Below are 12,553 nucleotides of genomic sequence, written 5' to 3'. Positions count from 1 at the left end.
TCTATGAGAAAGTGGATTATTAGTGGAGGTGGATTGTAGGCCACCACAATTGTTATATATATGTAAAATAACATATTAAATATTAAATATATTAAATAAGAACATTAATTAAAAAAATAGGTAGATTTAACATACATATTAACAAATATAACTAATAATCTTAATTAAAAAGTTAAACATACATACATAATAAATATGAATATATATTTACTTTAAAACAATTATTTAACTATTTTAATTTATGTTATCATTTTAAAATTATATAAAAAGTTACAAATATATATATATTTATATATATATATATCAATAACATACAATCTATTTTGAAAAAACATTGTATTTTAAGTTAAAACATTAAACTATTTATAAATCTTTCAACTTAAATTTAAAACTAGTCAGTGGAACAGTAGGGAAAGTGTTGGATAGCGAAGGGGTAAACATTTAGTATTCCCACTCCAGTAAGTGCAACAAGAGAGAAAGTATTGTAAAGCAGAGGGGTAAAGATGACTATTTCCACTCCAGTAATTGTAACAGTAGGGAAAGTGTTGGAAATCGGACAGATACAAATTACTATTCCCACTCCAATGAGTGCAACTGTAGGGAAAGTGTTGAATAGCCGAGGGGTAAAAATTACTATTCCCACTCCAGTGAGTGTAACAATAGGGAAAGTGTTGGATAGTGGAGGGGTAAAACTTACTATTCCCACTCCACTGAGTGCAACAGTAGAGAAAGTGTTGGATAGCGGAGGAATAAAATGTACTTTTCCCACTCTAGTCATTGCAACAGTAGAGAAAGTGTTAGATAGAGGAGAGGTAAAAATTACTATTCCCACTCCAGTGAGTGCAACAATATGGAAAGTGTTGGATAGTGGAGGAGTTAAAATTATTATTCCCACTCCAATAAGTATAACAGTAGGGAAGTGTTAAATAGCAGAGAGGTAAAAAATTACTATTACCACTTCAATGAGTGCAACAGTAGGGAAAGTGATGGATAGCGGTGGGGTGAAAATTACTATTCCCACTCCAGTGAGTACAACAGTAGAAAAATTGTTGGATTGCGGAGAGAAAACATTTACTATTCCCACTCCAATAATTGTAACAGTAGGGAAAGTGTTGGATATCGGAGGGGTTTAAATTACAATTCCCACTCCAATGAGTGCAACAGTTAGGAAAGTGTTAGATGGTGGAGGGGTAAAAATTACTATTCCAACTCTAGTGAGTGCAACCGAAGGGAAAGTGTTGGATAGTGGTGGGGTAAAGTTTACTATTCCCACTCCAATCAGTGCAACACTAGGGAAAGTGTAGGATTGCAGAGGGGTAACAATTAATATTCTAACTCCAGTCAGTTCAAAATTAAAAACAAACAACATATTAACAATTTTTTTAAAGTAAATGAATAAACAAAATATAAATATGTTTCAAATGAAAATACAAATATCTTAACCATCACAAATGTAAAAAAACATATTTTAATGTTAAATGCATCTGGCACATACCTACAAATATTATATTAAATAAAATGAAAAATGATTTTCAAACTGATAAATATTTTTTAATTAGAAATTATTTAGAAACAAAAACGTTAATTATTATATAAATTTACTTTTGTATTTCCTACCCTATAACACCAAACAATTCACAACCCACAGCTTAATAAAAAATGTACTTACATAATTACCATAATTAATTACCAATTAAAGAAATATTAATTAAAAATAAATTAAAACTCATAACTCTTAATAAACTTCCCACACTTTACCCCAATACCCCCCACAAACCACAGTTAAAATTAAAGTGTAAACAAACAATTACACAATTAAAACTTATTTTCAACTTAAAATCTAATTGTGCTTAACAACTAATTATAATGTAAGTAAAAATAATTTTCTGCCCACCCTTTACACCTATAAAAGTAAAACACAAACACAAAAAATATAAACAAATACCCTAATTAAAGATCAATTAATTAATTAATATTAATGATCAACCAATAATTAATTAAAAAACAGAAATTACTTTCCACCCTTTACCCTATAAACGCCACAACTCCCACCTAAAATGTATTACACAATTTCCATATTTAATTTTCAATTCATAAATGAATATTAATTAAGAACTAATTATTAATTAGTGAAACATAAATTTCTTCCTGCCCTTTACCCCTATAAACCGGGCGGGACATTGTAATTAGGCCCTTAGTATTGGGTGCAAGTTGGAGCATGTCCACCCCTTAAGGGTCTTCACACAGGTAAAAACAGCATGCAGTCCTCTTTCTGTCTTACACAAGTCCAACAGAACTCTGAAGAGGGTAGTAAGAGTGCCACAGTTATGACAATTGCCTACCTGTGGGTGAGGGAAACTGCTGGTCAATCCCTAAACAAAGGGGTCACCATAGCTGCTTAATCAAATCCCTATGCCCACCCAGAGATGTGGCTATGATAATGGCAATCTCTCCCTTGTGGTCCCTCAAATCTAGTTCTGGGGTAGCTCCTCTTGCACTGGGATTGGTATCTGTCTGCTCGTAAGCCAATAAAGTGAGTAGTCCAGGTGTGAGCGACATCTATCTGTGACAGGGCAGGCATCCTTTTAATTTTATTAAGTTCCTGAGCACAGCCCAGAGGACCATCCTGTCAGGGCAAGGTCTCTCTTTGTCTTAGCACTTGAGCCACTTCATACCTCATCAAGGAACGATTTAGCTCCTTGTTGACAGTAGTAAACATTGGCAGAAAGGAACATTTGGCTCAGGTAGGAATATCACAACTTTCGAAAAGTGTAATTTTCAAAATAGTAATATAAAATCAGGCTGGACCAATAAGTTGGATTTGAAATCCCTATTCAAATGAGTTCTTAAATCCTTTTTCGAGTTACTAACACAATGAAGTTAAGCATAATAATGTGTTATATTATAATCCAGTGCTTTCCTATGCATGATCCAGACTTGCCAGAGTGAAAATGAATTTGTCGGGTTTTCACTGCCAGGACATGTAAAGAATAAAATACACATGCCCTACTCTTTAAATACTGCCCTGTGGGCATTTAGGGCCTATCTTAGGGGCGGCTTATAATTATTAAAATAGAAGGTTTAGGCCTGTCAAATGTTTATTTTGCCAGGTTGAATAGGCAGTTTTAAAAACTACATACTCTGGCTGCAAGGAGAGGCCTGGGGGCATGATTTGCATTGTCATGGCAAAATATGCACTGCAGTCCACTTGTGACATTTAACTTACTTGCCCTGGGTATACTTTAGTAGCATATACTATGGGCTTATATGTATGTTAAATATGCCAATCAGAAGTATAGCCAATTTCAACAATCTTTAGGGGTCAGAGCACATGCACTGGGCAGCCCTGTCCCACTGTGGAGAGTTAAAAAAACAGCATAAAAATATAGCAAAATAAATTAGGGTGTCCACTCAAAAGGGGGCATTTTCCTACACATTGAGTAAGAATAGAAAAAAATCACAGGAAGAACTAAATAGCAGAAAAAACAGAAATCATGTGAGATTTCCAATTTCAAAGGATGATTAAGGTCTTCCCAGATTTGACATTTAGGGGTCTATTAGGATGGCGGCCGGACTTTCGTACGCCCGCCACTCTAGCGGTGCTGGGACCGGCTGCCAGTGGTAAGGCGGTCCGGCACTGGCAATCCCCCATCCACAACATTGTGGCGGGCGGTGCTCACAGCACCACCCGCCACAAGAATGCGGCTCACTCCTGCGTTACCCCTAGCATGATGCAAAACAACTGCCTAGTGCCTGTGCATGCACCCTGACCCATTTTGCTAGGGTGCCTGCGCTCCAGGGGCAATTGTTTATTTACAGGAAGCAACACCTTCCTGCACATAAACAATCTTTAGAGGCAATTAGCAGAATGCAGCACACGTGGAAAGAGCAAAATACGAGGAGAAATAAAAATTTCTCCTTGCATTGCCTGCTTAGGACCAGACTTAGGTCCTAAGCACGCAATGCGACTTATGTAATTTTGGCATGGCCCCATTGCCCCATACCCTGTACATATGGGGCAGCTTCGAATAGCAATGGATGCTGCGGCAGAACACCCACTACAACACCCATTGCAAACCCATTCACTCTAAGTGCTGCCTGAATAGGGGCATTATTTACAAGGCGGTGTTATGCCACATTAAATAGTTTACCGCCACCTTGTAAATAAGGCGAAGGAGTTAACACCACCAGACCGTTAGAAAAAGTTATTTTGGGGTGGCATGAACTCCTTGTAAATATGCCCCATGGATTTGACAATACTATCCTCTACTTTACTCTGGAGTAAGCTTTCTCTGGCTGCTATCACTACTTTTGGTGAGTCAAGAGTTCAAAGGAAGTAACTTGATTATTGAATTGAAATGAAATAGAACTAGGCCTCACAATCTCCTAGTGCCTTTACTCTCATATCTGTACACAACAGGAGTGCTTAGAAATAGTATCAGTTAAGGTAGCAAGTACCATAAAAAGTCCCTGACAAAGATACCACAACAAGATACATAATTTACTGAAGTGGGTAGACACAAACACCCAACCTCCTCCACTTTAGCTATGGCACTAGGGGACTTGTTATTTAATCCTGCCTTTACCATTTTGCCAAAAACGACTGGTTATGTGCTCTTTGTAAGACAGGACAAGCTTCACAGCACAGTGGCATTTCCTTGTCAAGAGAAGTCCCTGAATCTCACCATTAGGACCACTCACACCAGAGTTGTTGTGTAATGAGCGTGATAGAATCTACAGGACTAGAAGACTTGGGGGCATATCTATCAACGTTTTGCATCATCCTAGCCACGATGCAAGTTAGAGCGAGGGCAACGCAAGTTCTAGATGAGATTTACCAAGCCACACTAGGCCATCGTGGTAACTCTGGAGCAAGGCAGCACAAACCACTGCCTTGCATTATTCTGCTACAGGAAGGAGGTCCCTGGGTGAAGCATGGGTGTACCCACTCATCCACCCATGAATTCTGAAGCATGCCCAGATTTACCAAATACTGTTATACCTGGGTATGCATCAGAATACTACCCCTCCCCAGGGGAGGCGTAACAAGGAGAAATATATTTATTTCTCCTCATTGTTACCTCTTTCTATGTGTATTGCATTCTGAAGCACACATAGAGAGAGAAGAAACCGCCTCAGAGGATTATTTATGTGTAGGAAGGTGTCATTTTCTGCACAAAAACAATCTTACCTGTAACACATGCACCCTTAGACTATGGTGTTGGTGCTAGGCAGCAGTTTGTGTGCCAGGGCAGCCAAGAGCAAAGGATAGCTTGGCAGATATGGAGCATTCGTGCTCTCTCCCTTTCACGCAGTGCAGCGCAGTGCAGTGCAGCGCAGTGCAGCAAGGTGTCTTGCTGTGATGCATTGCATGAAATGTTGATGAGAATGGCCCATGGTTTTTATTAATCCCAGCAACCCCTTGTGAGAAATAGTGTGTTCATTTTGAACATATTTCACTGCTCTTTTTTTTTATTACAGAGATAGTGGTAACAAATCAAAGACACTGGTAGTACATATGTGATAAGAAACCAGGAATGTATTCCAAAAATAATTTGATTTTACCCAGGGTTAGAAACTACCTATTCTCATAGTTCACTCATCAAAATGTTAAGTAGTGAAAAAGTTATGTACCTTTAAAATAAGGAGTTCTGCACTGTGGTGTTAGTAATGCACTTCAGCAAATTTGTAATCCTCGTCATAGCAACACATTTTCATGCCTTTATCACCTTATTTACTGTTATGTGACAGAGGCAGGGGAGCCCCTGAAGCATATCCCTGACTCGGGCCAAGACTTTGACCTTATGTGCCAAGAATTAAAGACAACATTTTGACCTTTGATGTAAATTAAAAGAGAAGAAGATACCCATCTAGTGGCTGAATTGTACAAGTTGAAACCAGAAAACCAGGAATAAATCCCAGCCTTCCCATATGACCAAATTGTGCAGTGATATAATCTGATGTACAAATGAGAAATAGTTCCAGATGTTAGAGATAGACACTTTTTGTTATTTTGAAGAAACTTTATCATATTTTTTTTGTAGGGGTGTTCCTAATGATAAGTTGGGTAGGACACAATCTGCTTCTTTTCCTTTATTTCAGTTAATGTGTAAATAACTGTTTGCTCAACATATTGGTATTCAGTCAAGTAAACAGCAGCTCATTGCTGCTGTTCCCCAGGAGGTCACATCTAAAGGTCAGGATGGCTGCAAGCGACGCCAGGGCCATACCCTGAGTATCCCTGTTCTACATCAATCTCCTTCGACATCCCTACATCAGAGGTTATGAAAATAGGGGTCTATTACAATGTTGGTGGGTTGGACGACCGACCGACCGCCATCGCAGAGGGAATGGGACCGCCTACAATGAGTTGGAGATCCCACACACTGAGTTACAATGGGACCACAAGCAAGGCGGTGCAAAAAGTGCTCAATAACACTGCAGCAGGTACTGCGGCTCTGGAAATGGGTAGCAGTACAGCCGCAGTGTTATTGAGCATGTTGTGCACATTTATGGGCCATGTGCCAGGCACCATGTTGTGCCTGGCACATGCTGCAAGAGTGTGCGTGGGGACAATACATGTGCTCCCAAGTCCACATTCTAGTGGCCCACAGGGGACGGGGCCCTGCTTGGGTCCCCCAAAGTCCCTTCCTAACAGCCTTTCCAAGGCAGTGGGACCATCATGAAAAGGCTGCCAGGAAAGGGACATCACTTATGGTGGTGCCATCATTATAGGGATTCCGGTCCGACCAACACCTCAACGGGCTCTTTAAGCCTGCCAAAGGTCTGTCCCTCCAACTGCTGTGGTCCAACTGACCGCATCGTAATGCAGTGGTAGGACCGCTATCCTGATGTCAATGGGACCACCACCGACGGCCTGTCAGTGGCGGTCTCCCAGACATCCTAATAAGGCCCATAGTGTGGGGCCATGATGCAGAAGGATTTCAATGTTTTATATTTCAGGCTTGTGCGTGTATTTCCCAAAGATACAGAGGAAAATGCTTTCTTTTAAGATGGGGATTTTCATCTCCATAAGATCAGAAGCAGTAGCATAGTGATATGATTGGAAGCGGCATGAACTAGGTGTTACTACTTTCTGTTAAAGAAATTGACATAACACATTTGCCCATGTATGCAGGAATGAGGAGGAGTGATCTGGTATGTAACTGGGACAACTTTCTATGTTATTATGTATGGACAGTGTAGCTGGATAAATGTTGTTTTCCATTGAGAGTCCAACAACCAGTGCTTGCTCTCTTACCTGAAATTCTTTAATTTTAGAGGTACAATCATATGTCACTTATTGTGTGTATTGGGCAACGAACATATGTTTCTTTACTAATCACCAAAAAGAGTTCATGTTGCCTTTCACCCAAAACATATTCTGATAGGGTTTACTCCTTGTTACCTATATCCTCCTATTGCACTAATGAAGCAGTGCACAAAGTTGGTGATCCAACAGTAATTCGAATGGTGAAAATCCCTTTTAAATCCTACACATGGCACAGCAGTGCCCGCAATAAAAGTGTTAGTTTTTATGTCTGCCCCTTCCATCAGCATAACTCCCTTTCTTTGTAAGGGTTTTAATGTTTTGTTACACTGTTCTAATAACACATCAGTTTATGGGTGATAGAAAAGTTCGATTTTGTATGATTGTATTATTGACAGATCAGGGAAAAATATTTAGACATACATGGGATCCTTTAATCAATCGGTCAATGGTTTTTAGAAATATTCACTTTAGCAAAAAACCATTGCTTGACCTATGATAGAGGTGGTCCTGGTATGGCTTCGGTATACCTGGTGTAATCTACTAAACCGAGATGTATATATTTCTCTTGGAGGAGGGAGTTAAAGGGCTTATGAAATCCATAATCATCCCTTCACCCTCACACTTATAATTGATAACAATTGAAGCATTGTAGTACCTGGATTGGACTGTGAAACTGGCACTGCTACCATATCTGACAACAAATCTGAATATCTGAGTACATTACTTGCCAATAATGACTGTCTAATAGTTAGTTCTGTTTTCTTTTGCCAATATGTTTCCTCTCCTACCGGTGTAGGAACCGCTGCTGGAAAGGTTCAGGGGCAATCCATTAACAGCGTTTTTAGATATAAGGAATCCAGTGCAACGATCCACTTTTCATTAGGAAGAAAAGTCCTACTTTTTGTGGATCTCTCATTGTAAGGTCAGGTTGATTCCAATCCGCAAGGAAAGGTCTTCCTTTTGGGCAGTTGGAAAGTTTCTGTCATGCTCCTAGCTGGTTCTATTGAAGAAGTTTCATTAGATGGATTGTTACATCTCCCAGTAAAACTTTTCTTGTCTGTTTCTTTTGTTCCCTTATTTCCCTCTGTATTTTTTTCTAGCCTTGGGTGAAGAGTAGGCCTGGGTGGAGTTTGCGGAGTTCAGTGACCAAAAAACTCTGCCACGCTACATTGAGTTCCACAAGCGACAGAGTGCGTTTGGTCATTTTCAGTGCCGGTGGTTTGTACTGCAATGTAAAATAAGCGCGAAAGGCACCATGCACAGCGCGGATCACTGAAATAATATCGAGGGACAAAATATCCACTTGCAAAAATATCGTGGACAAAATATCGACAGTCAAAATATCGAGTTTGTATCTACAAACAGGTAAGTACAAAAATATCGAGTACAAAATATCGTTTACAATAATATAGTTGTAAAAAATATCGACTTTATTAAAAACAGTGTTAAATTAAATTAATATTCAAATTTAATTACTAAAATATACTTAAAAATACTTAAATTAACTTATAATAATTAAATAATAAATGAAAATAATAAAAATAATTTTTTACAATCTTATTTGTTAAAACATATATATATAGTAACATACTATAATTAAATAAGATACTATTATATTACCGTATGATACCAGAAGTGTAAAAAATACTATTCCCACTCCAAAGAGTGCAAGCATAGGGAAAGCGTTGGATAGCGTAGGGGTTAAAATTACTATTCCCACTCCAGTGGGTGCAACAGTAGGGAAAACTGACCCTGAACCCAAAAAATACCCCTTTACCCAAGAACTGAAAACTGACCCTGAACCCTAAAAATACCCCTTTACCCAAAAACCCCAAACTGACCCTGAACCCTAAAAATACCCCTTTACCCAAAAACTGAAAACTGACCCTGAACCCAAAAAATACCCCTTTACCCAAGAACTGAAAACTGACCCTGAACCCTAAAAATACCCCTTTACCCAAAAACCCAAAACTGACCCTGAACCCTAAAAATACCCCTTTACCCAAAAACTGAAAACTGACCCTGAACCCAAAAAATACCCCTTTACCCAAGAACTGAAAACTGACCCTGAACCCTAAAAATACCCCTTTACCCAAAAACTGAAAACTGACCCTGAACCCTAAAAATACCCCTTCACCCAAAAACTGAAAACTGACCCTGAACCCTAAAAATACCCCTTTACCCAAAAAATGAAAACTGACCCTGAACCCTAAAAATACCCCTTTACCCAAAAACTTAAAACTGACCCTGAACCCTAAAAATACCCCTTTACCCAAAAACTGAAAACTGACCCTGAACCCTAAAAATACCCCTTTACCCAAAAACTGAAAACTGACCCTGAACCCTAAAAATACCCCTTTACCCAAAAACCCAAAACTGACCCTGAACCCTAAAAATACTCCTTTACCCAAAATTAATTAATATTATTTAATTACCAAATAATTATTAATTAACTAAAACAATAAAGTAAATATATTAGCACATTAGCTGTAATTAATTTAATTTAATAATTAATATTATTTTTCCCAATTAATTAATTAACATAACTAAAAATTATATATATAAATAAATTATCCAAACAAACACTGCTTCTGCTGCAACGCTGCGACCCGTTGACAAGTGGCGTACACTCCGGCGAAGCAACCGGAAATCATATATCACACAAAGTTCCAATAAGTACGCTCTCAGGAATCAAACCACAATCCAGAAGTGAAATAGAACCTTGGTTTATTCACACAACGCGTTTCGGCGACTTGCCTTGATCACGTGTGACAAAGTGTGTGAGAAAGTGTGCCATTTTCAATAAAGTTACGTCAAAACAAAAGTAGGACTATAAACAAGAATACATTTGGCGTCGGCCATTATGGAATGGTGTTATATACATTTGTAAACAAACAATACATTGTAACATTGAATATCTTATCACTCAAGCTGGTTAGGTATGCATGATTATACATAGGTAATTGATCATGAGTGGTCCGTAATAGTAGTAAGTCAAAGGGGAATAATATCCGCCCAATGAACAAAAAATCATTAATAACAATGCCGATGTGTAATGATATGATAATCATCCAACTAGTTCTGGGTGTTGTGGTGTAACCCCCATCAGCAGAGCATACCCCCATTTCTCTATATATTGAGGAATCCATTCATACTGGGAAGCCCTGCCTGTACACCTGTAGATCAAATACATAAAAAGGTAGAAAAAATGAGTTAAAATGATTTTCCAGCACACAATTCAACATGTTGGAAAAAAGCAAGTAGATAAAAGGGAAATCATATACAATCCTGCATGATGGGCAATAATTCAACTACAGTAAGTGACACGGGTGGTTAAATACAATCATAGTCTAGAACTCGAATAGATCCCTACGAGTCTTCCCTAAGATGTATTTCTAACTCTTCATCCCAGTTAAGGCCACCCGGGTACTTGCTCTGAAAGTTAATGATATGTCTTGACTCATGTTGTCTCAGGGATAGCAGTCTGTCACCCCCTCTGGGTTTAACCTGAACCTGTTCAATGAGCATGTAGCTTAACAAATTTGCATCTGAGTAGTGTTTCTCCCTGAAGTGTCGTGCCACAGGGTATTTGGGGTCCTGGTTGGTTATGGCCCTCCGATGTTCCAATACTCTTTTCTTTGCACTACACTTGGTACTCCCTATGTACCATAGGTGACAAGGGCATTCAATAACGTACACAACATAACTGGTACTGCAATTGAGAAATTGAGTTATTTTTCTTCTAACTCCATTGTAAACTAGCTCGTTTTTGTAAACACTGTTGCTACAGGCTTTACAGTGACTGCAGGGATAGAAGCCCTGCAGGCCATGTTCCGTGGAATCATTGTATTGTGTAACGTCATTTCTAGATACCAGATCCCTGATATTGAGATTGCGTTTATAAGTTATGCTAGGTCGTTCCTTGACCCCATTCCCTATGATGTTATCATGTCTCAAAATATCCCAATGTTTGGCTATGACTTTTTTGACGATTGCCGACTGGTTATTAAAGGTGAGTATCAATCTGGTAGTCTCGTCAGTTTCATCCAGTACAGGTTCCACCTTCTCCAAGGTTTCCTTCCTGTCTACCTTTTCTGCTCTAGTGGTAGCTTGCTTGATGACCCAATTGGGGTAGCCCCTTTCTTTGAACCTCCCTGCTATGATGTCTCGTTCCCTTTCAAATGCTTCCACCGAGTTACAGTTTCTTTTGGCCCTCAACAGTTCTCCATAAGGTATGCTCCATTTGAGCACCTCAGGATGACTGCTGAGGGCATGCAGTACGCTATTGCCTGCTGTATCTTTTCGAAACAATGAGGTACAAATACAGTTGTTCTTAATCTCAAGTCTAACATCCAAATATTCAACCATGGTGTTACTGATGGTTCCAGATAACTTGATGTTGTATCTGTTAGCATTGAGATTGGTCATAAAGGTCTCTGCTTGTTCTTTGCTCCCTCTATAGACAATAAACAGATCGTCTATATAGCGGAGCCATACCACTACTCTACAGAAGTCTTCCTTTAGGGTGGCACTGCCATGGATCTCCTGCTCCCAGTATCCCATGAATAAATTCGCGAAACTGGGAGCAAAGCAAGAACCCATGGCAGTACCGTTGATCTGCCTGTAGAGGGCGCCATCAAAAGAGAAAATATTATTTTTGAGGCAGAAGTCAATCATATTCATAATCATTACATTATGTTCAAAAAACTTAATTGATCTATTGCGTAGGTAGAATTCACATGCCTCAAGCCCTTGTTGATGCTCAATTATGGTGTAAAGTGAGTGTACGTCAAGCACCATAAAGATCCAATCAGTTTCCCACTTCAGAGTGTCAATTTTACTAAGAAAGTCTTTGGTGTCCCTAAGGTAGCTGGGTAATGTGACCACATAGTCTCTAAGGAAGTGGTCCACGTATTTTGAGATATGTTCGCAAACGCTGCCTATTGAAGAGACTATGGGACGACCAGGTGGCTGGGTTTTATGTTTGTGAAGTTTGGGCAATAAATACATTATTGGGAGAATGGGATGATCTTTTTTGAGGTAACAGTACTCCTCCCACGTAAGTAACCCCTGATCTTTCCACATCACAAGTTTTTCCCAAATCTCAGTGATACTTTTCCCATATGCAGATCTCGTAATCTGCACATAGAACTTGTCATCCCCGAGTTGGCGAATGGCTTCAGCGATATAGTCGCTTCTATTTTGTACCACAATGTTGCCCCCCTTGTCAGCTGGGCGTATGACAATGGAAGAGTCTTCCTGTAAAGACTTAAGGACAGT

The sequence above is a fragment of the Lissotriton vulgaris genome, chromosome 4_1, assembly GCF_964263255.1.
Source record: "Lissotriton vulgaris chromosome 4_1, aLisVul1.2, whole genome shotgun sequence".
NCBI classification, from domain to species: Eukaryota; Metazoa; Chordata; class Amphibia; order Caudata; family Salamandridae; genus Lissotriton; species Lissotriton vulgaris.
The sequence above is the reverse complement of the archived record's forward strand: the minus strand, read 5'-3'. Positions refer to the sequence as shown.